At 51.8% G+C, this 26310-nt stretch overlaps 1 protein-coding gene across 6 annotated transcripts in view; it reads right to left on the bottom strand.

The window, feature by feature from the left end:
* The window catches only part of PHLDB3 (pleckstrin homology like domain family B member 3), a 220461-nt gene extending 196319 nt beyond the window's left edge, over positions 1-24142 (bottom strand). For 2 of the 6 annotated variants that reach the window (XM_085615666.1, XM_085615669.1), the window contains exon 1: positions 23547-24112. The gene's annotated coding sequence lies outside the window, so the exon portion shown is untranslated. Of the gene's footprint in view, positions 1-23546 lie in introns of all 6 variants that reach the window. The other 4 variants (XM_085615667.1, XM_085615670.1, XM_085615668.1 and 1 more) reach the window with 4 other exon arrangements.
* Between the last annotated feature and the right edge of the window lie 2168 nt (positions 24143-26310).

Below are 26310 nucleotides of genomic sequence, written 5' to 3'. Positions count from 1 at the left end.
ATGCACCTCAATCCCGGACTGCACCCTTCACTGGGCCCTGTCACCACTCCGCCAATGCATGTCAATGCCAGGGTGCTGCACCTGTCACTGGGCCCGGTCACCACTCCGCCGATGCACCTCAATCCTAGGATGCACCCGTCACTGGGCCCTGTCACCATTCCGCTGATGCAGCTCAACCCAGAGGTGCTGTGCCTGTCACTGAGCCCTCTCACCACACCGCCAACTTCATTTGAAATGCAGGGCCACGCTCACTGCTCTTTCAGAGCACCTCAATATTTTAATCATTGTTTTGCAATAACCCCTAATGTCCTATTGGGGGGATCCAGACACAGCTCCGTCAGTGCGTCTCATCCCAGGCCTAAGCACAGACTGCTAGTCTAGAGCTGGCTTCCACACACAGCTGCTTAGTATCTCTGCCTGCTCCATCGGTGCATCTCAACGCTGCCTACGTCACCCCTTACTGGCCACCCATTACCAGCCACCCTTTACCAACCAGATGCAGATTCGTTGGTGCATTTCAACGCGGGCACACATCACCCCTTACTAGCAACTAACAGCGCCATCAGTGCATCTCAACGCTGCCTACATCACCCCTTACCAGCCACTAACAGCTTTGCTGGTGCATCTAAACTCTCGCTTAAATCACCCCTTCCCGGCCACTAACAGCTTTGCTGGTGCATCTAAACTCTCGCTTAAATCACCCCTTCCCGGCCACTAACAGCTTTGCTGGTGCATCTAAACTCTCGCTTAAATCACCCCTTACCGGCCACTAACAGCTTTGCTGGTGCATCTAAACTCTCGCTTAAATCACCCCTTACCGGCCACTAACAGCTTTGCTGGTGCATCTAAACTCTCGCTTAAATCACCCCTTACCGGCCACTAACAGCTTTGCTGGTGCATCTAAACTCTCGCTTAAATCACCCCTTACCGGCCACTAACAGCTTTGCTGGTGCATCTAAACTCTCGCTTAAATCACCCCTTACCGGCCACTAACAGCTTTGCTGGTGCATCTAAACTCTCGCTTAAATCACCCCTTACCGGCCACTAACAGCTTTGCTGGTGCATCTAAACTCTCGCTTAAATCACCCCTTACTGGCCACTAACAGCTTTGCTGGTGCATCTAAACTCTCGCTTAAATCACCCCTTACCGGCCACTAACAGCTTTGCTGGTGCATCTAAAGTCTCGCTTAAATCACCCCTTCCCGGCCCCTAACAGCTTTGCTGGTGCATCTAAACTCTCGCTTAAATCACCCCTTACCGGCCACTAACAGCTTTGCTGGTGCATCTAAACTCTCGCTTAAATCACCCCTTACTGGCCACTAACAGCTTTGCTGGTGCATCTAAACTCTCGCTTAAATCACCCCTTACCGGCCACTAACAGCTTTGCTGGTGCATCTAAACTCTCGCTTAAATCACCCCTTACCGGCCACTAACAGCTTTGCTGGTGCATCTAAACCTCACTTAAATCACCCCTTACCTGCCATTACCAGCTCCACTGGTGCATCTCAAAGCTGGCCTACATCATCCCTTACCGGCCACTAGCTGCTCATCAGTGCATGTCACCCCTTAGCGGCCATTAACAGCTCCACTGGTGCATCTCAAAGCTGGCCTACATCATCCCTTACTAGCCACTAGCTGCTCATCGGTGCATGTCACCCCTGAGCCGCTACTACAGTACTGATGCCTACATACACCTGTGCTGGTGCACCTTAGTCACGACCTGCAGGCCACCCTGACCCACCTTACACACGGCTTCGCCCGTGCACCTGAACGCTGACCCCTGTCATTGTGTAAAGGTCAGTACAGGCACAGCAAGGGCTCTGCCGGGACAGCTCACCCCTGAGCTGCCTCCCACCGGAGCAGCCCACACTGCTCTGTAGTGCACCCCAACCATGAGATGGCGCACCCCTTGTGGCCCCAGTACCGGTACCCTCCCACGGGTGCTTGTGCACTGCGATCACTTTAAGATCTGATGTCTCGTTCATAAAACCCTTGATGGAAAAGGACCTCACTACCTGGCAACAAAACTAAAAAGCTAGCAGCCCTCGAGGACACTTCGTTCTGCAAATAAATCCTTATTAATAATCCCGAAGGTCCGAACAGTTAAGTACGGAAACAAAGCTTTCTCGAACCTGGCTCCCACCCTCTGGAACTCATGGCCCATACACCTGCGTACAGAGGCTGAGTATATAAAGTTCCCCAAGTCCCTAAAAACTTGGCTATTTTAATCCTTTCTTCCTCAGCTTTTTCTGTCTGTTCCCGAGTCCTGGCAAAGCGCTATGAGACCTTTGGGTGATAATATATGCGCTCTACAAGAAACAGTACATAGACATCAGAGCAGCCGCCCGAGCATCGCCCGAAGCACGCGGACGCGGAACAGGACAGTCGGCTCGGCGAGTGAACCTCCACCATGAGCAGCGTGACCAGTGGCAGCTGGCGAGGAACAGAGAAGAGGGGGCGGGGGAGCGACAACGTATAACCCAAAACACCACACTTAACTCCTCACGGCCGCCTCCGTCTCTCCTCCTTCGTTGCTTCACGGACGAGTCTCCGAAGCACCCAGGCTCACCTAAGCCAATCACAACGCTGCAACGGACCGTGGTTTGGCCTCTGACGCGGAGCGGGAGCCTCGGCATGTTCTCCACCCAGGCTGTGTATTATAGCCCGGTGGAGAACATGCTAAGTGTGCAGCACTGTTTGGCGGCCGAGACTGCAGCCGAATAGTCATGTACACTTAAGTGCATGAACCACTTCCTGTGGCACCAGCCCCGCCCGCCCTAACCCAGCCACATAGCTCCGGAAACTAAAATGATAACAGCGATGTTATGAGCCCTTTATAGACCTGCTCTGAGAGCAGTGGGGCGACGCTTCTCCGCCTTAGCCGAGGAGCCACCCTGACTGTGACCCTACGGAGCCACCCTGACTGTGACCCTACGGAGGCTTCTCCGCCTTAGCCGAGGAGCCACCCTGACTGTGACCCTACGGAGCCACCCTGACTGTGACCCTACGGAGGCTTCTCCGCCTTAGCCGAGGAGCCACCCTGACTGTGACCCTACGGAGGCTTCTCCGCCTTAGCCGAGGAGCCACCCTGACTGTGACTCACACCCACGACCTGACTGTAGCACAGCGCCTTGAGACCCTACCGGTGGCATCCCTCGCTTTATAAATCCATTATTGATTGACAGATAGTACAGTGCAAATACCCACACACCTGTACACGTGGATATATTTTGAGGTTCCAAAGATAGCGAGCAGAGGCATGGATTTCCTGTCCTTCGAGGCACGTGGTCTCCGCTGTCCTGGGACCTGAACTCTATGGCCTGGTTTCACACCGCCCTGCACTACTGCAGATCCCCCGTAAACCCCACTAGATCCCCAGCAGATTCCCCTACGGGCTCATCATCAGCTGAACCCATGGTTTCAGGACGGACCCCTAAGCCAGGTCAAGTTTCAGTTCAAGTTTATTTTATGAAGTGCTCAGTTAATTAAAACCTTAGCACCGAGTGCTCGCATGAAAACTTTAAATGGAAAACAGCAGGGTAGCGCTCGTTAACGGCAGTGATGAAAGCACCGTACAAAGTGTTTAAAGGTTTCAGTGCCTAATGTGTCCGACGTGTCCAGAAAACAGCTTTGGCCCCAGGCTACCCGGGGTTTGGTGCCAACTCCCCCCCCCCCCCCACCGCGCCACACAGAGCTCCCTCTGATCCCCAGTAATCCGTCCTTGATCACTCCCCCCCCCCCCCCCCCCCCCAACAAATCCCGTCTCCCCAACAGCTTTACTACTAGACTTTGCTGTGACTCACCTGCCCATACGCCGGCTGCAATGGCTGCCTCTGGGATCAGGTCAGCAGCGCCACTAGTGTGGGGGGAGGGGGGCTTTTGATGGCCAATCAATGGTGTCAATAAGAAGGAATAAGAGGAGACTTCTGGGGTGGCACGTGACTTTAAGGACTTGGAGTGCAACAACTGACAACAATTCGGAGCCTGGTGTTGAAATCTGGAGCGCTCGCTGGCTGCTTTCTGATGTGGGAGCGGTCGCACCTGCCCTACTCCGGTGTCGGCTGTTACCCCTGGGGGGTAGAGGGGGCGAGATCTAATCTGCCCGAGAGTCAGTGGTGGAAACTCCAAGAACAAAGAAGTCTTTTATATTTTTTTACAAAAAAAATGGAAAACTAGGGGCAGATTTACTAACAAGCCACACAACCCAAGGAAGCAGGACAACGTGCTGTGCTGCGTGACGTGGGGGGGAGGGAGTGGGGGGGGGGGTGAAATGATTACGCCTTATTTACCAATATACGTCGCTTTCCTGATCTCTCTGCCTGTGCCTGTACACCAACTCCCGCCTAGCACCAACGCAGGCTGGCACCATGGGGCAAGGGTGCATGCAATGCAGGCAGGATTCTTTCTGTGCAGGAAGGGACACCTCCCTGCACAAAAACAATCCTCTGGGGCTTTTTCCTGTTTCTAAGTGAGCTGCAGAACGCAGCACGCGTACAAAGAGAACAAAAGGCGTAGCATTCTGACGCATTCCCAGGTCTACCAGGAAATGCAAATCTGGAAATGCTTCAGAAACCATGGGGGGCGGGGGGATGCGTAGGACACCCACACTCCACCCATGGAAAGACTCCCAGGGGCAGGCAAACCAAGGCAGGGACGGATTTGCATTGCTCTAAGTTTACCAGCCACACAGGGCCATGAAAGTGGCCGTGCGTGTCTTGGTAAATCTAACTATAGGTTTTGTGTCGCCCTGCGCCCCCTTGCGTGTTGCAAAACCCTTGAGAAATATGCCCCCGAGTTTTAGATTACACTCTCGTCGTTTATTTACAGTTGTTTCTGGTTATTGGTGATTTTTGTATTTGCTGCAGGTGGAAAGTTATCCTCCTCCCCACGTGGTTTGGTGGTATGATGCGGTGATGACAGAGGGCCAGGCTGAATCTTGGGAAAGTACTAAAATATTTTGAAATTCATACTTCTTGTGGGGACCTTGAAATGGAGGTAATTTATGGGCAATACAAGTAGATTTGGGCACATTCCTCTCCCGGGGCTGGCACAGCGAGTGCAGCCTGGTGCCGACGTAGGCCTGGCTTTTGAACTTTTCCTTGTGTGCGGCAGAATGAGGAAAGAGGAAAAGGGTTGAAATATTTCTCCCCATTACGCCACACCTGGGAAGGCATTTTGATGCATTTCCAGGTTTACCAGACTGAGCAATTTTGGGAATGGCCAAATCCATGGGTGGGTGCGTGGGAGCACCCACGCTCCGCCATGGAATGCCTTCCCAGGGTAGAGTAGCTCAAGGAAGCGACTTGCGCCGATTCTCATTACTTCAGATTTACTAGGCCACGCAGAGCCACACAAGGGAACTACGCGTGTCTTAGCAAATCACACTAAAGCCGCTGCGTTGCCTTGCGCCCCTTGCATGACACCGAGGCAATGCACGGGCTCTGTAAATCTGTGCTCAGGTATGTTATCCTCAGGAAATCGCAGTCTACTGACCAGGGTACCCAGGTTTAGATTGATCATGCAACGCAGCAAGACACCTTGCTGCTCTGCGAGACAGGGACAGGGCAGGAATGCACCTTATTTAACATGAGATGCTGCATTCCTGTCCTGACCTTGCACTGCTGCACAACCTTGCAGGCACCCTTAAGCCGTGGTGAAAGGGTGCCTCCCTGGTAGGCAGGGTTGTTTTTGTGTAGGAACCAACACCTTCCTGCACAAAAACAATACCCTGAGGTTTTTTCCCTCTTTCTATCTGCGCTGTAGAATGCAGCAACACAGACAGTGGAAAAAACGAGGACAAATAAACATATTTCTCCTAATTACACCTCACCTGGGAAGGCGTAGCATTTTGATGCATTCCAGGTCTACCACTCTTGGTAATTCTGGGAATGCACCAAAATCTGTGGATAAATGCGTGGGAACACCCAGGCTCCACCCATGGAACGCCTCCTTGGGGCAGAGTAAGAAACTTGCGTTATTCCAGATGTGCCAAGCACCACAGTCTACGCAAGGCGGCCTCGCGTTGCTTGGTAAATCGGATTTAGTGTGGCATTGCCCTTGCATTACCTTCCTGACGCAAGGGCAATACCACACTATGATAAGACTGCCCCTCGGGGTACAGAGTTTGTTGCGGCGCAGGAGAGAGAACAAAGGGGGTTGTCGGCATTACCTCATGCCCAAGATCGCACGTTCCATCCACCAGGGCGTGCGGCTGGTGTCCTCAGCACTCAGTCCGGAAGATGTCTCTTGTTCGCGGGAGGGAGGGGAACTGAGCAGCAGTGGTACAGCTTCTTGCATTTGTCTGTATAGTGCTTCATGTTCCCAAGAAAGTGCCATAGCGCTTTCTGTGGATGATAAACACTTTATTTCATGGGTTTCGGACCACGAACCAGCACTTACTGGGATGAACACGGGCTTTTCTTCTTTGCCATGGTCGGATAAAATGACCTCACTGGCACACCGTGACTTGTGCACAGAGCACAGTTTCCAATCTTAAAATGTGTGCCCGGAGAATCTGTCCCCATGTAAGTGATCACCTATGGAAATGCATCTCCAGAGGACTCTCTGAAGAGGTGGCATGGATCCGGCCCTCCTGGACCTGTGCTGGCTCCCCTGACCAAGGTACAGGCAGCATGTACCAACGACAACCCTTTTTAAAAAAAGCGTAGTGCATAATGGGCCTTTTTTTTTTTTTTAACCGGAACTAGTGCCAGAAAAAAACCACAAAGCATCTGTGAGATTTTCCGAGGTGGACACAGGGGAAGGGGGGCGGGGGGTGGTTCTCCTGAGTCAGGCAGCTGGGGGTTTTCCTGAGGGGGGCACCTGGGTGGTTTCCTGAGGCGGGGGGGGGGGGGGGGGGGGAGGGGTTTGTTCCTGAGGCGGCCACCTGTGGGTTTTCCTGAAGCGGGCACCTGGGGGTTTTCCTGAGGCAGGCGGGACTTTATTAGAGCCTGCAATATATACCTCCGCAGCGCCCATGGGAATCTGAGGCAGGCTGGGAACTCCCTATTTTAAGAGGAGAGCATTGCTAATGCAATATATTTATCCAGTGTTCGCACTTTGGGGCAGATTTACAAGCCCTGTACGCCACATTTGTACCGCCGTTGCGTCACTTTTGTGACGCATCAGGGAGATGCGTCATGTTGTAAAGCCCTGCGCCACATGTGGGCGTTCCGGTGCAGGGGGGGGGGGGGTGTACCGGCGCAGGAACGCCTCCCAAAAGTGGCTGAGTGAAATCTACAAAATTTTAAGGCCATGCTGCGTCAAAACCCTGCGCCTGCTTGAAGCAGGTGCGAGGATTGACGCAGCATGTTAGACATAGGGGCACACCGAGCCTTGCTGGAGCTGCGTCGCGCTTGCGACGCGACTCCAGCAATGCGTCACCTTTACGGCAGCAGATGTGTCACGCATCTGTCTATTCTTGCCCCATGGTGCGCCACATTGTAAATGCGTCCATGGTGGAGTTGGGGCCTCCCCAAAGTCACTGGCCACTACCCTTGTGGGGATTGCAGCATCTGTCATCTGACTAGACCATCCAAAAACCTGGACTTGGAACCAGGCAAGGTGTGGTACCAACAAAAACACACTAACTGCAACTCCACACATGTGGTATACCTGATTCAATGTCCCTGCAACCTCAGGTACATTGGCATGACTACTCGAAAAGTGAGGCTAAGGATTGTGGAACACCGCAGCACAATTCGTTGTAAAAAAACAGTGAGCAAATTGACCAGCCACTACGCTGAACGGGGTCATACCCCCAATGACATGTACTGGACTGTGATTGAACAATTTAACCCTACCCATGATAACATGGCGAAGTTTCTTCTTGACAAGGAGCAGCGCTGGGTATGCCGCCTGTCCACCCATGCGGAAGGTCTCAATGACCAGATACCTTGGAATACCCTTAATAATTGAGATCGTCCCTCCACACTTGCGCTTCTTCTGTTTTATTTTTGCTTTTATTTTATTTTTATATATTTATTTTTTCATTATATTTGGTTTCACTTTTGACTTCTTCTGTGATTTGCAGTTGACATAAGTAACTTTGCGCTACTCCTTACCCACTCTGGAGGCACTGCCCATGAACCACACATACATGCCCCTTTGTCGGTCACGTGCGCGATTTACCCCCGGCTATTGGCCTCTCTGCTTATGCGCATAATACACTTGCCACATTGCTTGGCATGTGCGATCTGCACTTCACTGCCGATGCGCGGTTACACACCTTCTGTGTGACGCGCTGGTCTTATTAGTCCTTTTAGTCTTTCTTTTCTTTTTGCCCGGTATTTTACCGGCCCCTGTGTGTCTGTCTTCTGTTTCCTTCTTTTTTTACAGACACCTGCCTGTTAATTGCCTGCAGCTGCTCCCCACACCTGAGCGCTATCTTGGCGGGTGTGCTATTTAAACCTCAGCTTCCTCCGCTCATTTCCAGCCACGGAGTCGGAGAGAGGCCACACAGGTTTGCGGTATGAGCTCTGTTAGCTACAAGTAAGTGGGATCTAATCTCTGACCGGCTTTGATTCCTTTGCCGGTTAAGTTTATTTACTTCCCCCTCTTTTGGTCCCTTTCTCTCTCTTTTTTTGTTTTTACCCTGTCCAGATGGTAGCTGTGACAGAATACCCCTACTCCTGACTCATGGAGCCTGTGTCCTTTTAATATTTGGTGTAAGCATTCATGGGTTCATTCTAGTTTTTTTGTTCACCATGTTTTTACCGTGTCCTTGTGCCACTCGACACATTACAGCGTACTTTTAGCGTGCACCGCCACTTGTAGCACGCTTTTGACGCTGCCTCACGTGCCGTACCGCTCTGCACCTCCACCGCAGTATACCATGTTACTTGATATTGCTTGAGGCTAACATTATATGTGGTATGTTTTGTGTATGCTTGTCTTTTCCCTCCCACAGGATTGGAAATAAGAGGAATACCCCCTCTGCTAGTTAAGGCGCCTTAACGTGCGCCGCAGATAGACGGCTATACACACTCTGTTAGAACTGTCCTCTCACCTTCCACTTTCGTGGTCCTGATGAAAGCCAGCCCCAGTTTCCAGGCACTGGTTGAAACATGTTGACCCCACTGGATGGTGGCGGCCATTGATACCTCCTTAGCCATCCCCTGCCTCCTTTTAATGCTGCCCATGGCCCATTATTAAATAATTCTAATTGGTTTTTGGGACCAGAGGGACAGCTTTTAAATATACACGCACTACACCATCACTGCACACTCACCTTGACAATAAACCAGCTCCGTTGCAATTGCAGGCGTCGCAGCACACTTGGGGTACATTCGGTACCCCTAGTGGGGGCCGATGATGAAGCATGCCAGCAACTAGGTTGGTGGGTGAGGCCTTTCTTAAAAACCTAAATGGTTTCCTTTGACTAAAGAGACTATTCTGTTTCTTCATATCTACATACACATATCTCCCTCGACCGTGGGGCTAGTTCCTTTTGATTTTCTACATTTCCCCTGACCAAGGTACAGGCAGCATGTACCAACGACAAACCATTAAAAAAAAGCGTAGTGCATAATGGGCCATTATTTTTTTATTTTTTTTTTTTAACCGGAACTAGTGCCAGGAAAAAAAACACAAAGCATCTGAGTTTTTCCGAGGTGGGCACAGGGGAAGGGGGGCGGGGGGTGGTTCTCCTGAGTCGGGCACCTGGGGGTTTTCCTGAGGCGGGCACCTGGGCTGTTTACTGAGGTGGGGGGGGGGGGGAGGGGTTTGTTCCTGAGGCGGCCACCTGTGGGTTTTCCTGAGGCGGGCACCTGGGGGTTTTCCTGAGGCAGGCGGGACTTTATTAGAGCCTGCAATATATACCTCCGCAGCGCCCATGGGAATCTGAGGCAGGCTGGGAACTCCCTATTTTAAGAGGAGAGCATTGCTAATGCAATATATTTATCCAGTGTTCGCACTTTGGGGCAGATTTACAAGCCCCGTACGCCACATTTGTGCCACCGTTGCGTCCTTTTGTGACGCAGCAGCAGCGCAAAGCCAGCGCCATGCTGCTGGGTATTTACAACGTGACGCATCAGAGAGATGCGTCACGTTGTAAAGCCCTGCGCCACATGTGGGCGTTCCGGCGCAGGGGGGGGGCGTTCCGGCGCAGGAACGCCTCCTAAAAGTGGCTGAGTGAAATCTACAAGATTTTACGGCCATGCTGCGTCAAAACCCTGCGCCTGCTTGAAGCAGGCGCAAGGATTGACGCAGCATGTTAGGCATAGGGGCACACCGAGCCTTGCTGGAGCTGCGTCGCGCTTGCGACTCGACTCCAGAAATGCGTCAACTTTACGGCAGCAGATGTGTTACGGATCTATCTATTCTTGCCCCATGGTGCGCCGCATTGTAAATGCGTCCATGGTGGCGCAAGAGGTCTCTGCCGTGACGCAAAATAACTGCCGCATCCCTGCTGATATGCAGGGATGCGCCAGTTATTGAAAATCTGCCCCTTAATGTTTTAAATGGGCCGGCACTGACAGGTACCGAGTACCTACACTTCTTCATTTTGAGAGTGGGGGGAGAGGGGGTATCTGCTCTTCTCAAAGAGATCCAAAACATGATGATAGACAAGTACTGGCACTTCACAGAATCAAGCAGGTACTCCGGGATAAGGCACGTGCACTTGGTGAACCAGAGAGCTTTAGAAAGTGGCCCACGTTTGCAAATCCGGCCACTTTTGAACTTGTAAAGAAACGCTGTATGCTTAGCTCTCAGGGTACGGGAGAGCGCATGGACTTGTGTTTGCTGCAGGCAAGGTTTGTTTTAACCTTAGAGAAATCAACAGTAAAAATCTACACACTTAGCCATATAACAGGCCCACAAACTGCTAAAAAACGGGCCCACCCCACCAGGCGCTGCCAGCACTGGAATGATGCGAGTGTGCGGCCGCAACAGTTTTCACCCAAGTATACATTTGCCACATAATCCATCACCTGCTGAATAATCTGCACATTTTAACCAAAAAAATGGTTTCTAGCACAAGCGGTTCAAAGGTCACGGAAAGTGCAGCAACCAACACGTGTGGCTGCGCATGGAATACCTTTACAAAGGCTCATTGGGCACCTTTCTGTTGCTTATTTTGCTATATGTGGGAACTGAACTGGTATTAATAACATGCAACTTCCGGCCACTGGCTGCTCCTCCCTCTGCGAGTTTGAGGAGTGTTCATCTCCGAAGCAATGAGTGAGGTGAACTGACCCCAGATGGAGTCACGGGCCCACATACACGACCCCTTCTCCTCACTCGTACTTCAATACTCGACCCCCCCCCCCCCCCTGCCTTCCGACAGCCCTCCCTTACACGGTGGGCACGCGTGTGAAACGTGCCCACGGGCACACAGCATATAAACAGCTGTGCAGCTTGCGGTTTACAGCTTTCCTTTGGGAAATGTCTGCGGTCAGGGTTAGATTAGAGTAAGGGCACGAAACTCATCGAGCCTAACTTGGAAAATGATGCTAAATACGATTCAAGAGCGGACAGGAAAGGGACGTTCCCACGGTCATACAGTGCATCTCCCAGGACCAAAAGCAAGTCACCCGAAACGGAAAAGGAGAAAATCGAGTGTAAAAGAGAAAGGGGGAGAGAGAAACGGGAAAATGGAAAGGAAACAACGAGAAAATAAATTAAAAAAAAGAAAGTAAAAGAAGAGAAAGTAAAGACGAAAAACAGTAAAATATGAAAATGAATGGAAGACATTGGAAAGTAAAACCTGGTAAAACGGGGAACAGTGAGAAGTGCACGAAGGAGACACGCAAGTAGAGGTGCCCCCGGAGGAAACCTCCGCTTGTCGTCCAGGGCGTCACTGGTGCCAGTGAGCCCGGCCACCAGGAGAGGCTCCAGACGGTGGTGTTCACTGGCTTACAACAGTGCAGACATGTACGCTGGCCAGCCCCCAGGCAGGGCGACCTACTGCATATTCCGACTCGCCACTGAAGGGTCGTCCCTGCTGGTGCCACCCCCAGGCAGGTCACCGCACTCTCCCCACTGGGCAGGACCACTGGAATTATGTGGCGGCAGATGACCACCTTATGCGGTAGGAGTAAGCAGCAAAAGAAAGTCGAAGCAGCACAAAGGCGAATTATTTATGAGGCACAATGTGGAACTTGGACATTTCAGTACACGTTGCACAAAAGGCATCTCCACCTTTAAATAAAAGGGGAATTTTTACGTGCTTCGCGGTTTTGTCTGGCATCGAAGCACTTCACGCCATTCGGTTTCTACTGCCCAGCCTGCCGCCCGGAATAAGGCAGCTCGTGCTATCAGGCTGCCATTGGGGGCGCTGGCAGTGACCTCACCAACTCCTCCGTGGGTGACCCAGGGGTTCCTGCTGAAGACGGGGGTCTGGAGAGGTCAGTGGGTGCGTGGGAGCACTTCAAAGAGATTGTTCCAATGGGAGGCGGGTCTGTGAGTGAAGGAGCGACGCCGTGCAGCTGAGTCGTGAGGCCAGGGGCGTAGCTCTCACTGGTGGGTATGGTGCAGTAGCACCGGGGGCCCTCCATCCTCGGGAGCCCACTGAGTCCCGGTTGTTACTCCCTGCTAGACCCCGAGCGAGGCAACCCTGCAGGTCTGTGAGGGGGTGCTGCGGGGAAAGAATCTTTGTCTGTACCTTTACCCACTGGTCTGTTAAACTACAGTTCACATTTTGCCCCCTCCTGCCACAGTATACAAGGGTCCGCCCACGACACCTACTGGCTCCCTTCATTTTGAGTGACTGCACAAAGCCTCTGCACACTGTTCACATCCACCTAAAATAGTTCCTTTCTCTTCCCTTGCAAGGATGGTTCAAACTGTGCATTTGTAATATTTCTTTTAAATACCAGAGTGTTTGGGTGACATTGTAACATCAGAGCCGACAGAGAGGCTTAGATAGAGAAATAGAATAGACAGGAAATAAAAGAGAGAAATTTCACTTTCCCGGAGGTTCGAATGTGGGGGGGGGGGGTAAAGATCTGGACAATTGCCCACATCTTAAACGGACTCAATCTGGATGCACCAACAGCTTAAAGACATATAGGGACCCCCAAAATAGGTCTTGCTTGGGGCCCCAAAGTGGATCGCCCATGCCCGAGAGGCGACACATGCACAATCCATTTTTTTTTTAGCAGACACACTGCGCATGCCTCAGTCAGCACAAGATATGCGAGTTGTGTGTGTCACCTGGGAACAGAGCCCTGTCGTGTTAGTGCCCGGGCGTGTCAGTGCCCAGTCAGCAGGGTACATAGTTCTGTTGTGTCAGCTCGTGGGTCCCCTGGGCATAGTTATTAGTAACCCTGAGCGTAGTTCGCGAAGTAGCGCTACGCGTAGCGCACTACGCGAGCTACGCGTACCACTTCGCGAACTGCGTAGTACCCCGTTCGCACTGTGCAAGATGCCGTTTTCAATGATTGCACAGTGCAGACAAGCATACGGCACTGAGCAATCATTGAAAACGGCATCTTGCACAGTGAGAGCTGTAGTTTTCTGCCGCTCCAGTAGATTTTTACTCGAGCAGCTTTCTCATCGCGAGCGGTCGCGAGTATACGCTACCACTTGCAATGAGAAACCTGACCTCCCCGCGTTGAGAATCTCACCGGGAGGTTTATTTTCCACGCTCGCGATCGGCAACTTGATGTTGCTGATCGCGAACGAGGAAAAAGTCTCGCCGGGATGTAATTTTGATTGCTCGCGGTCGCCAACTTGACGTTGAGGACCGCGAGCAAGCAAAAAATGTCCGCTGCACTACGCACTGCTAAGCGTGTTTGCACTGTGCTACGTGCAATTCGCGAAGTAGTGCAAACTACACTAGCGTAGTGTAGTGCTTTGCCCAGGCTTAGTTTTTAGGTATCGCTGAGTTTTCAGAGTGCTGCTGGCTGGCGAAAAGCTTGCCTTCACGCGAGCGTGCACGCGCACAGCCGGCAGCTTTGCAATATGTACTGCCGCGATCACTTTCACTTTCGCACTTGCAGCAGGCTTTCACTTTTCATGCGCGCACGCACCACTCGCGTTGCTTGTTTTAAATGCCGGCAGTACCTTAAATATGAACTTTACCTCAAGGTGTGTTCTTCATATTTGTGCTAATTAACCGTTGACCTCTATGGGGCATATTTTCAGACTACGGTGGCACGTCAAGGGGTGAAATAACAAAGCGAATGTTCACGTTACTTCGAGAGTACCGCCATTTTAAAAAACACATTAGTACTTTTTTGTCAGTTCAGGTGTTGCACAGATTCGACTTACCCCTTGCACACTCGCTAAAACATTGCTTCGAACCTCACAAACTACGCTACTCACTGCAGGATCTTCGGGAATTCGAATGTCGATTCCATGTTTTTTTCCCTTCCTTTTTTCATTTTCTAAAAATCACAATTTCTATATAAGTAATTGAATGTGACAACTGATACCACCAGCACACAATTGCTTCCCTTCAAATGATACTCCTCCTATAGGGTAGCTTTATGCGTGATGTAATTGAGCACGGCAGATTTGTGGGTTTTGGACTCTCGTTAGTGGTGATGTGGAGAAAAGAATTATGTCATTTTCAAAGTGATTAGTTATGTTACTGGTCATTATATTTGCTCACAATGTATACGGGGGGGCTGGGTTGGGCTGCCAATTTACTTTCTAAAGTTTTCAGTTCTGTGTTGTCACTTTGAATGTTTTAACAGTGTGGCAATTGTGTGTATGTGTTATGCACATATAAAAATGTGAGATACTTCATAATCTTGCCGGCCACTCTATCCAGTCCCATTGAGGCTGGGATTTCATTTGGAGGGCAAAGGAATGACTACTTTTGCTTCTTAAAACCAAAGCACTAAAGTATTCAGTTATTGGAGTGCTTGATAGAAGGCTGGTCGTTTATATCCTTCATTCAGTGAGTGAGCCACAGAAATTAGACCCACTGGGAGTGGTTGCTTTTTAGGTCTTGCTGAGTCAGCGCGCATGCGCTGCTCGGAGAGACTTTAGTAGGTGAGTTTTCTAAGTGCTGCTGGCTGGCGACAAGCTTGCGTTCACGCGAGCGTGCTCGCGCGAACCGCCAGCGCCATCTATCTTTCCTCTTGCTTTCTCAATCCCCCCCGCTTTTGTGCTTACCAGCGTTCGGGTTTCTCCCAGTGGGTGCATCTCCGTCAGGCAATATCACATGCCCACCTTAAATGCTAACTATTATTTTATTGTAGCAAACAGCGCGATATAACACAAGCATTGGCATGGCCAATAGGTCTCGCTTTTGGGACCTTATAAGTATTTAGTTATGCAGCACAATATCCTTGGTGCAACAACATCAACTGTTGCATGGCTAAACACTTATAAGGTCCCAAAGGTGAGACCTATTGGCTATGCCAATGTTTGTCTTTTTAAATGTAGTTACATTGCAGACCCTTGAACAGGCTAGGAGGATGCCTTTTATGGATATGTTTCAATGGAATCCATACAAATGTAGTTTTAATTATAGTTAAAAAATGTTATTGCTCACTCATGTTCTAAAAGCAATTTACCAAATGGATTCAATCCTACTTTGGTAATCAGCCTTGGGTGTTATTTCAGATTTGGTATCGGGGAGAGAAACAGGCTCAGGGAAATAAAGGGGCCCAGAGAAAAACGGAAGCACGGAAGACAGATGGGTGGAGAGAAAGACAGAGAGGGTGATAGAGTGAGAGAGACAGGGGAACTGCAGGGACAAAGAGGGTTAGGAAAGGAGAGAGAATGAGATAGAGAGACTCAGAATGAGGGACACAGAAAAAGGTTAGGACGAGAGAGAAACAGAGGGAGAGAGCAAGAAAGAAATCCAGTGAGATTGAGAGGAGGGTGGGTGAGAGAGAAAGACTACACATCTCGGTGTTTTTACTTTTGATGAGAAGTCCACATGTAACAGTGTTGCATCACAGATAAGCTAAAACACGACAACACACCGTGAAAGCAAATCAACATCTCATAATGGCTCAAGCAATTTATCTCGCCGTGCTTTGCTGAGTATTTCAGAAGATGCTGTCCAGAATTGTATTAAAAACGCACCCGGATTTTTATGACAAACAGTGATTTTGTATGTGCAATCACAAGAAGCCAAAAATATACACACCGACGCTGCAGAGGGGAGAGGCCAGGCGAAAGTCATCGCGATCGCGATCACTCTGAAAGCGATCGCGTTGACGTGCTAAAATAGCGGGGGGAGGGGCATGGTGCTGAAGGCTGGTGCAGGAAAGGCAGATGGCTGGGCGAGAAGGGAGGGGGAATGCGGGGAGCAGCTGTGCGCGTGCACGCCATCATGCACTGACGCTTGTAGCCAGCACAAAAATGTGGGTAGCACTTTCGAAACCCACCTACAAAAGGTCTTGCCAGACCAGCGCATGCGCTGGGTCAGGCGAGACCTAAAAAAAGAGGTTCAGGTAGCAAACAGCATGTAAACACCGGAAACAGGCCACACACGAGAATGCTGTCACAAGCTCGCATAATGTTACAAGAGCTTACTGTAGCAAACAGCAAAATTGAATAAACCGACATAATGTAGCAAACAGGCTTGCCATAATGTAGCAAACGGGTTTGCCAGAATAATTAATCAGGACATTACACACCAACAGCATGTCTGGAGATAAGTAAGATTATAGTGCGTGCATCCAATATTTACATTTGATTCACCATTTCCTAATAAATGCTCTTTTCAGGGGGCTGGCTGGTATGCAACAGACGCATAGGGGAGTGCAGAAGTCATCAACTTTAATGCATGTTTGGACACACGGATTTGCAGGAGTATTGCTACAAAGACAATAACAGAAAGAGGACCGCCTCTCGAAATAGAAACATACTGAAGGAAGGGCTCTGTTGTCTGCAGGAGACAACCTTTAACCCTTCCATTTACGCACATTCTGTGTCGGCCATGTTTGCCTGTCACACACACAACCACAACACCACACACACACACACACAACCACACACACACACACACACAAAACCAACCACACACACACAACCACACCCAACACCACACCCACAGGGAGGAGACAACTGCAGCAGGACCTTCGGCTCGATCAGGACAGCAGAACCACCGGATAAGGAACCCCTCGGCACAACCTGGGCAGCAAGAAGTTGTCACTGGAGACATTGTGATCCTATGAACAATAGTGTCATCAATGATCTAATCCAAACTGTAAACTGTGACAAATAACATCCCTATATATTGCAGTACCACAAAAACAGCAACAAGCATTGGCACAGCCAATAGGTCTCGCCTTTGGGACCTTATAAGTGTTTTGCCATGCAACAGTTGTTGTTGCACCAAGGATATTGTGTTGCATAACTAAATACTTATAAGGTCCCAAAATCGAGACCTATTGGCTATGCCAATGCTTGTTTGATCTCATGGTGAGTCTTCTGCGAAGCATGCCCCCTGTGTCTTCGAAGACGGCACATAAGTACAGAATCCTCGACCTTAACGGCGGTGCCCAGGCCCCTAGGCACATGCCCGTGGGCACGGAATCCTTTGGTCTCCGGGAAGTGGGAGCCTTGTGTTGCCACGGCGGTGGGAGCCATAGTATTTGTCTCAGCAAGCGAGTCCCTGGGGGGAATGGGCTTCTCTGAGGTCTGTGGAGGAAGGGGGAACCCCCCGTCCATGAGGTCCTTTGATCTAAACGGTGGGGGTCCTGGGCACAGAGCCCTGTGGTGCCAAAGCGATGGGAGCCCTGGGCACAGCGCCCTGTTGTGCCAGTGCGGTGGGAGCCCTGGGCACAGCGCTCTGTGGTGTCACAGAGGTGGGAGCCCTGGGCACAGAGCCCGGTGGTGCCACAGAGGTGGGAGCCCTGGGCACAGAGCCCTGTGGTGCCACAGAGGTGGGAGCCCTGGCCACAGAGCTCTGTGGTGTCACAGCGGTGGGAGCCCTGGGCACAGAGCCCTGTGGTGCCACAGTGGTGGGTGCCCTGGGCACAGAGCCCTGTGGTGCCACAGTGGTGGGTGCCTTGGGCACAGAGCGCCGTGGTGCCACCGTGGTGGGAGCCCTGGGCACAGACCCCTTTGGTGCCACAGCAGTGGGAGCCCTGGGCACAGAGGCCTATAGTGCCACAGCGGTGGGAGCCCTGGCCACAGAGGCCTGTGGTGCCACAGCGGTGGGAGCCCTGGCCACAGAGCCCTGTGGTGTCACAGCGGTGGGAGCCCTGGGCACAGAGCCCTGTGGTGCCACAGCGGTGGGTGCCCTGGGCACAGAGCCCTGTGGTGCCACAGTGGTGGGTGCCCTGGGCACAGAGCCCTGTGGTGCCACAGTGGTGGGTGCCCTGGGGACAGAGCCCTGTGGTGCCTCCGCGGTGAGAGCCCTGGGCACAGACCCCTGTGGTGCCACAGCAGTGGGAGCCCTGGGCACAGAGGCCTATAGTGCCACAGCGGTGGGAGCCCTGGCCACAGAGCCCTGTGGTGCCACAGCGGTGGGAGCCCTGGCCACAAAGCCCTGTGGTGCCATAGCAGTGGGAGCCCTGGGCACAGAGGCCTGTGGTGCCACAGCAGTGGGAGCCCTGGGCAGAGGTCTGTGGTGCCACAGCAGTGGGAGCCCTGGGCACAGAGGCCTGTGGTGCCACAGCGGTGGGAGCCCTGGCCAAAGAACCTGTGGTGCCACAGCGCCCTGTGGTGCCACAGCGGTGGGAGCCCTGGCCGTAGTACGCAGTCTCAGGAGGAAGCGAGTCCCCTGGGGGTATGGGCTTCTCTGTTGTCTCTGAGGGACGGGGATCCCCTGCCCACGGGGTCCTTTGATCTCAAAGGGGGGTGGGGCTGGACACGCAGGTGCTATGGTTGGGGTGGGGGGTTTTGATACAGGGCTACGACTTGGTGTAAAAGAACGCAACCGTTACTCTTCTTTCGAGAACCCCCCCCCCCCCCCCCCCCCACACACACACACACGGCCCGAAGGACACAGCTCATGGCTGTGAGCCCATTCTTTCAGTGGCCTCGGAGCTGAGATAGTGTAGTTGCCTGTGGCCTTGGTTTCGGGCTGTGACTGTGAGCACGGGAAGCCAGCAGGGATTTTGCCCAGTACATGAATGTTGCTAACAGGGCTGCAGCCTTGTGGGTTCCACCAGCTGTGCAGGGGCGGCCGCGTGCACTGATGAACCAAGCGCTTTACCTATTTTTCCCTTGTCGATCTGAGATCTCCGCACTGCCAGGGCCGCTCTGGGCCCCTCGAGATTGCAAACAAAAGAAAAAAAGCTGAGATGTGCGGAGAGGCCGATCGGGGAGCACGGAGCGTCACTCGAGAGGGACATTCGCCTCCTCCACCTGTCCTCAGGGCGCTCATGTCCATCATAGCGCCTAGAATCCAGCGGCGCATCCCTCTACAGAACCGGGCTCTCCTTCGCTGCAGGGGTGTGACTGCGACTCTAACCGTGTGAAAGAGGTGCCGCAGCACCGTAGACGAATCATGAGACCACCTTAAGGGACGTGTACACTCCAGGTGCCTTTGTGAAACAAGAGAACACCTCCAAGACCCCTCCACGCACCCCACAAAAGAGATTACAATAACACGCTGGGCTGGTAAGGTACCGCTAAATTGTATTTTTGACTACTAGCGCTTCGAAGCCCTAAAAAACACAAGCCCGGCAGTCATCGTTCTTACCCGACACGCTGGTGTTGCCAAGTTTTCGACATTTCGACACACAGCGCACCTGCCCGCCCTCCCCTGTGTGTTTGTGTTACGTGTTTTGTTGACATGTGCAAAGTCCACAGTGCGGGGTAAACTTTCAGAGCTCTCCGGATGCCCCACGACCGGCACGAGCACCTCAGCGACGTGTACTTTTGTGTTGCCAGACTACAGCAAGCAGTGGCAAATGCAAAGTACTCGGTTTAAGGTGCCCACGCTTGCATCACCGTAACACTTTAAGATGAGACATCCAGGAGAGAGCCACCATGAAGTGGATAGACAGGTATATAGTTGTAAAGTAGCCCTACATGTGGTTCACAGCAGGCACTCCAGGGGAGGTGGAGGGATACACCTAAAGAGCCAATAGCAATACTCCACTAGGCCGAGCCAAAAAAACATTTGACTTAATCCAATAGGTCTTGCATTTGTGAGACTTGGAGCTTTATGGATGGTAAACATAACAAGCATTGGCAGAGCCAATAGGTCTCGCCTTTGGGACCTTATAAGTGCAAAACTAAATATAAGGTCCCAAAAGCGAGACCTATTGGCTATGCCAAGCGGCCGCTAAAGTGAAAGTGATCGCGGTAAAGTGCGGCGTGCGCGCGCACATGCACTGTAGCTCTAGGCTGGCCTGGTAGCACTTTTTGGAGCCCTCTCAATAAGTCTCGCCAGACCAGCGCATGCGCTGGGTCAGGCGAGACCTAAAAAGCAGGTACCATGCTGAAAAATAAAGCGTGGTGCCCATGTTGCAAACATGAAAGTGGGCGCTGTGCTGATACGAAGCATGGCGCCCCTCTATATAAAAGTTATGCACATGGTGGCCCACATGAAAGAGGACGCCATGCTAGAACATGAAGCACGATGTCCAAGTACCAAAAAACATATGCGCGCTGCGGCCCGTGAAGTGAGCGCTGTGGTGAAAGACTAGCAGGAAATGAAACAAGTAACCCCTAAATGAGCACATAACCACCTACAGCATAAGTAAACTGTAGTTGGCCAGTGCTCCATGACATAAAACAGACATTATGTTTCGGGAGCACCAACCAATAAGGAGTCAGGAAAAAAGAGCAACGCAGGAGTGAACCAAAGGCAAGGAGCAGGCAGGGTTACACTCTGAACAGTGATCACGGCAGGTCTTCCAGACAGCGCATGCGCTCTGCCTGGGTGCGACCTAAAAACGGTGACAAACTGCCAACACCTGGACAACTAGGGAGCTACTGGAATAAAAATAGAGAACTACAAGTACCAGAATACAAAGCACAGCATGGATCGGACAATATCCCAGAGAATCAGTTGGCATACCTTAATATCTGTAGTTAAAAGAACCAAAGATTTCAACATGGCCGATGTGGGGGTGAGGTCGAGGGGATTGCGAGGATAAAGGCAAAAAAAAGTCACACCTAGCATCCAAATCCTGGAGCGACCTTCCCCTTCTACTCAGGTATGCCGCATCCCTCCGGGAATTCAAGAAAGGACTCAAAACATGGTTGTGAACAAAAGCACCACGAAGCAGCTAGCAACTCCAGCGCCTTGAAACCCTCTTGGGTGACTTGCTGCGCTTTATAAATCGTGATTGAATGAGCACTGGCTCTTCCTTTTCCAACTCATTGGAATATACAATGAGGCTACATGGAAGTGAACAATCACTACAACTCCCAGAAGGCACTTGGAGATTAAATGAATGCCCAGCGTGAAGAAAGCCCCGCAGCACAAACCAGTACCCACCCCCAACACCAACAGCCTACCGACTGCAGAAAACACCTTACAACCCACCAGTTATCCCAAGACCTCCAGCCTACCAGCGTGAAGAAAGCACTGCAGTACAAAACTGTACCCATCCCAACATCCACAGCCTACCGACTGCAGAAAACACCTTACAACCCACCAGTTACCCCAAGACCTCCAGCCTACCAGCGTGAAGAAAGCACTGCAGTACAAACCAGTACCCATCCCAACACCAACAGCCTACCGACTGCAGAAAACACCTTACAACCCACCAGTTATCCCAAGACCTCCAGCCTACCAGCGTGAAGAAAGCACTGCAGTACAAACCAGTACCCATCCCAACACCAACAGCCTACCGACTGCAGAAAACACCCTACAACCCACCTGTTACCCCAGGACTGCCAACCTACCAGCGTGAAGAAAGCACTGCAGTACAACACTGTACCCATCCCAACACACACAGCCTACCGACTGCACCAAGACCACCAACCTACCAGCACCTGTTACCCCACAACATAACAACAGTATAAACACCATAAGAACCACTTCTTACCCCAAGACCCTAACCTACCAGCGTGAAGAAATCACAGCAGCACAAATCTGTACCCCAACACTCGCAGCCAACCGACTGAAGAAACATCTTACGACCCACCTGTTACCCCAGGACTGCCAACCTACCAGCGTGAAAAAAGCACTGCAGCGTAAACCTGTACCCCAACACTCACAGCCTACCGACTGCAGAAACACAATAAGGCCACCTGCTGCGCCAAGACCACCAACCTACCAGCCCCTGTTACCCCACAACTTACCGGCAGCAGAAACACCATAAGAACCACCTCTTACCCCAAGATCCTAACCTACCAGCCCAACCTGTTACCAAAAAAGCCACAACATATCGACTGCAGAAACACCATAAGACCCACCTATTACCCCTAGACCTCCAACCTGTCAGCCTGGAAGTACCGCAGGCACCTGTTACTCCGAAACATACTGACTGCAGAAACACCATAAGACCCGCCTCTTACCCCAAGACTCCCAACCTACCAGCCTGAAGAAAACATAGCAGCGCATGTGACCCACACTCACACCCTATTGACCTGCAGAAAATACTGCCAGACCCACCTGGCACCACAACACCCTCAACCTATAGGCATGAAGAAAAGACCACCGCACGTAACCCTCACACCCACAGCCTAGCGGCACGAAGAACGTACTGCAGCATCGGTTGCCCCAACACCCCCAAACCATCGAACAAGCGGTATGGATATAACACCCCCAACCGACTAGTATGGATAAGACACTGCCTCGCCTATGACCCCCCTCGCCCCCACACACACCCTCAAACTACTGGTCTGAAGAAGACCACAGCACGCATAGCCCTAAGCCTGGATAAAAACACTGCAGCATGTGTTATTCCCCAACACTTCCAACCAATCAGCACGATGTGGAGGTCCCAGCTATCCCATGTCCCCTTTAAGTATTTCACCCTGCCCTTTGAGCGGGGTGGGGGTCTTTAAATTGGGATACTTTCAGTTTTGTTTTTAGGTATGGCATTAGTCAAGAGCTTTCGATTTCAATAAAATGGCACATACCATTACATTTTCTAATATAGGGTTATTAGCCAGCCCTACTATTCCTTTGGTCAGCTGCTGTGACAGTCAAATGTTTTTCTTCCCCCTACAGCATGGGACAGTGGGTCAGGCCACTTCAGCCATTGGCTAACTTCACTCTGATGAAGGCATTTTGTCCATTCACAGGGAGTACATGCCCACACAAAGTAGATCCATTCGGGGCTACTACGGCAACGAGGGGTTTGTGAGACCCAATAAAGCTTGCTTGACTGGCTTTACCAATGGTTGCTATCTTTAGAATCTGTACCTACATTTCCTGGAATTCAAAGCAGTAACCTGGACTAGGTGAGCGGCTCACACCAAACAGGTGCATCTAGGGGTCTTCGAGACACATTCAAATACCCCTGGCACACATTCCCTTGAAATGGGTACAATTCCCCCAAATAATATCCGTGATAAATCGATATCTCCCCTCACCCAACACACAGAACCTACGAGCCCCCCACAAAAACCCCCCATCCAAACGGACCAGTTGGAGAAGCACGCACCGCGGCCCCCGCCCCTCCCCAAGGAATGACAGCACCTGCCTGCTCACCTGAAAACACACAAACTATCAATGAAAGCGAGGACAAAACCCCCATGTCGTTTATGAACCCCAAACTTACCGGTCTGCAGCACCGGACCAACCTATGAACCCCACAGAAACAACTCGGGGTTCCTTGTACCCCTCAACAGCCAGGACATCTGAGAGGAGCCCGGAAGTGCCCCCTCTCGGCGCAGTGGGGTTTTACTTTACAAGAGAGCAGAGCCTGGCAAGGTGATTGGTGGCACGGAGTGGGCACAGCGGGCAGGGCGCATGCCAGGGGAGGGCTCCCACCAAACTCTAGATCCGTCGCACTTCCGGATGACCTCCGCGAAGGATAAACTTACTTGAAGCGCCCCCTGGAGTCCGGTGCCGGCGGCGGTGCTGGTGCCGGCCAGAGTCCACACTCCGGTGACACTCTCCCCTCCCGGGCGTCCCGAGCCCCCCGAGTGGGGGGCGGGGGGTGATGGTCCAGATGGAGGAGGGGGGCAGGTCGGTCACTCTCGCCCCCGCCTGGGGTTTCCGGCTCCAGTCCCTGGTGGATCTGACCCCTGGTCTTCCAGCGGTTCCGACCAATCGTTGACTTTGGTCCCGGGTTCGACCCCAGGCCGACTCCTGAGGCTGCAGCAGGTGGATGGCCCAAGCTCTGCCCTGCCTCCTGCTCTCCCTCCCTCCTCCTCCTCACCCTCCCCAGTGGGAGGAGCTTCTATTCAAAAGAGCAGCATGTGTTCAAACAAGTTAGCTGTCCTGAGAAAAGGGAGCAGCTCTCCTCCCCCAACAGCGTGTGCTCCTCGTCTCCGGCACTGTATGTTGGGAGGTGCAGCGGTGGCCCGTCTGTTGCCAGACACGAGAAAGCACACCTACAAGTATACCTACATCACATCACCTACAGACACACCAGAGTCCCACATCCCCTCTGTGTGCAGGGAGGGAGAGCGCACGGCCAGCCACGTGTAAGGAAAACAGAAATACACCCCCCCCCCCACACACACACACAAGTATACCTCCGTGTGCCCCATCACCTACAGACACACCAGAGACCCTACTTCACCTCTGTGTGCAGTGAGGTAGAGCCCACAGCCTGCCACATGTAAGGAGCAAAACAAAAATATCCCCCACACACACACCTTACAGGTATACCCCATCACCTACAGACAAACCAGAGCGCCACATCGCCTCCGCCAACACTCACCAAAGAGCCCCACTTCACCTCTGTGTGCAGGGAGGTAGAGCCCACAGCCTGCCACATGTAAGGAGCAAAACAAAAATATCCCCCACACACACACCTTACAGGTATACCCCATCACCTACAGACAAACCAGAGCGCCACATCGCCTCCGCCAACACTCACCAAAGAGCCCCACTTCACCTCTGTGTGCAGGGAGGTAGAGCCCACAGCCTGCCACATGTAAGGAGCAAAACAGAAATACACCCCACACACACACACCTTACAGGTATACCCCATCACCTACAGACAAACCAGAGCCCCACATCGCCTCCGCCAACACTCACCAAAGAGCCCCACTCCCCCTCTGTGTGTAGGGAGGTACAGCTCATGGCCTGCCATAAGCAAGGAAAACAGAAATACACCCACACACCTACAAGTATACCTCAGTGCACCCCTCCATCTGCACCTACTTTTTTTCTTCTTTTCTCTGTCCCCCCCCCCCCCCCCCCCCCAGTCCCCTTAGATTCCATATGCAGTCTCTCCGGTTTCAGGCTCTCTGCCACTTAACCTACCCCGAAGTCTAAAATAATTTCATCACAACTATCCGTTGCCAACTTCTTCTGCCTGCCCATTAGGACTTTTACCTGCTTAGATACGCTTTATTTGATAGATAAAGTTACCTTCACCTCCATAAACTCCTAATTGGGCTCCTTCCTCACTAGGACACACTCTCAGAATGGAGATAAGTCCCGACCCCACAGGATCTAATTCCTTCATTATCAGTTACCCGTCTAATCTCGGCCAAAAACAAAACATTGTATACTCAAAGCCAGACCCAAAACATTCATCTCAGACGTCTACTTCTGTGCAAACAAGGGCATTCTAGTTAATGACCTCATCTTCTATACCAGAAAACGGGCATGCTGGCGGAATGTTCTCTATTCCATGCTTCGAATATCAGGCACTAGGAAAACCCCACATGGTCTCAAATTAACAATGTCGCCTTCGCTCATCTTCAAAGCTAACGCCACTATCACCCTCTACAACAAAGGTATCATCCTAATCCAAGCCTCTAATGGCAACCTAGCTAAAATGGTCAATATTTTCCCCACACTCAAAAAAGCGGTGTCCGCTAAATCCAATGACCCCTACCCATACCCTGCTAATACTCAGGACTTAACCAGTCCTCCCCATACTACAGCGGGAGTACCCCACTCTAAAAACTATACTCCCCCTTTAGATGACCTCAGATCCTCTCAATCGCCTGTCGGATTGGATCAATCCACTCAACCACCGACTCAGAAGGTTGGCGGGCTTACGGGTTCTCTCAATTTGCCGATCTCAAGTCCGATACAGGATGATACTCAAGCTGAGAGGTTCCCTCATGCACCTACTGTCATTGCTCTCAACGGATGATCCCCCTTCCTTCATCCCTCTATCTACGCCACCCTCTAGGAGACCAGGCAACTGCCCTCCATGATTCATGACCAGCCAAACCCACTCAACTCCTATTTGACCACCCCTGATACACAGGTCAATTGTCCACCCACCCTCTCACATTCCCCAGCTTCTCTATCCAAACTATCAAGAACATTGCAAGTCCTCAATGACCAACCCCCCTCAACGGAACTTCGCAGTACCGCCTTAGACCTCACTGGCATCCTTCGAGGCCCCTCCT

The sequence above is a fragment of the Triturus cristatus genome, chromosome 7 (genome assembly GCF_964204655.1).
Source record: "Triturus cristatus chromosome 7, aTriCri1.1, whole genome shotgun sequence".
In the NCBI taxonomy this organism is placed as follows: domain Eukaryota; kingdom Metazoa; phylum Chordata; class Amphibia; order Caudata; family Salamandridae; genus Triturus; species Triturus cristatus.
Note: the sequence above shows the minus strand (reverse complement) of the source record. Positions and strands in the feature narration are given on the sequence as shown.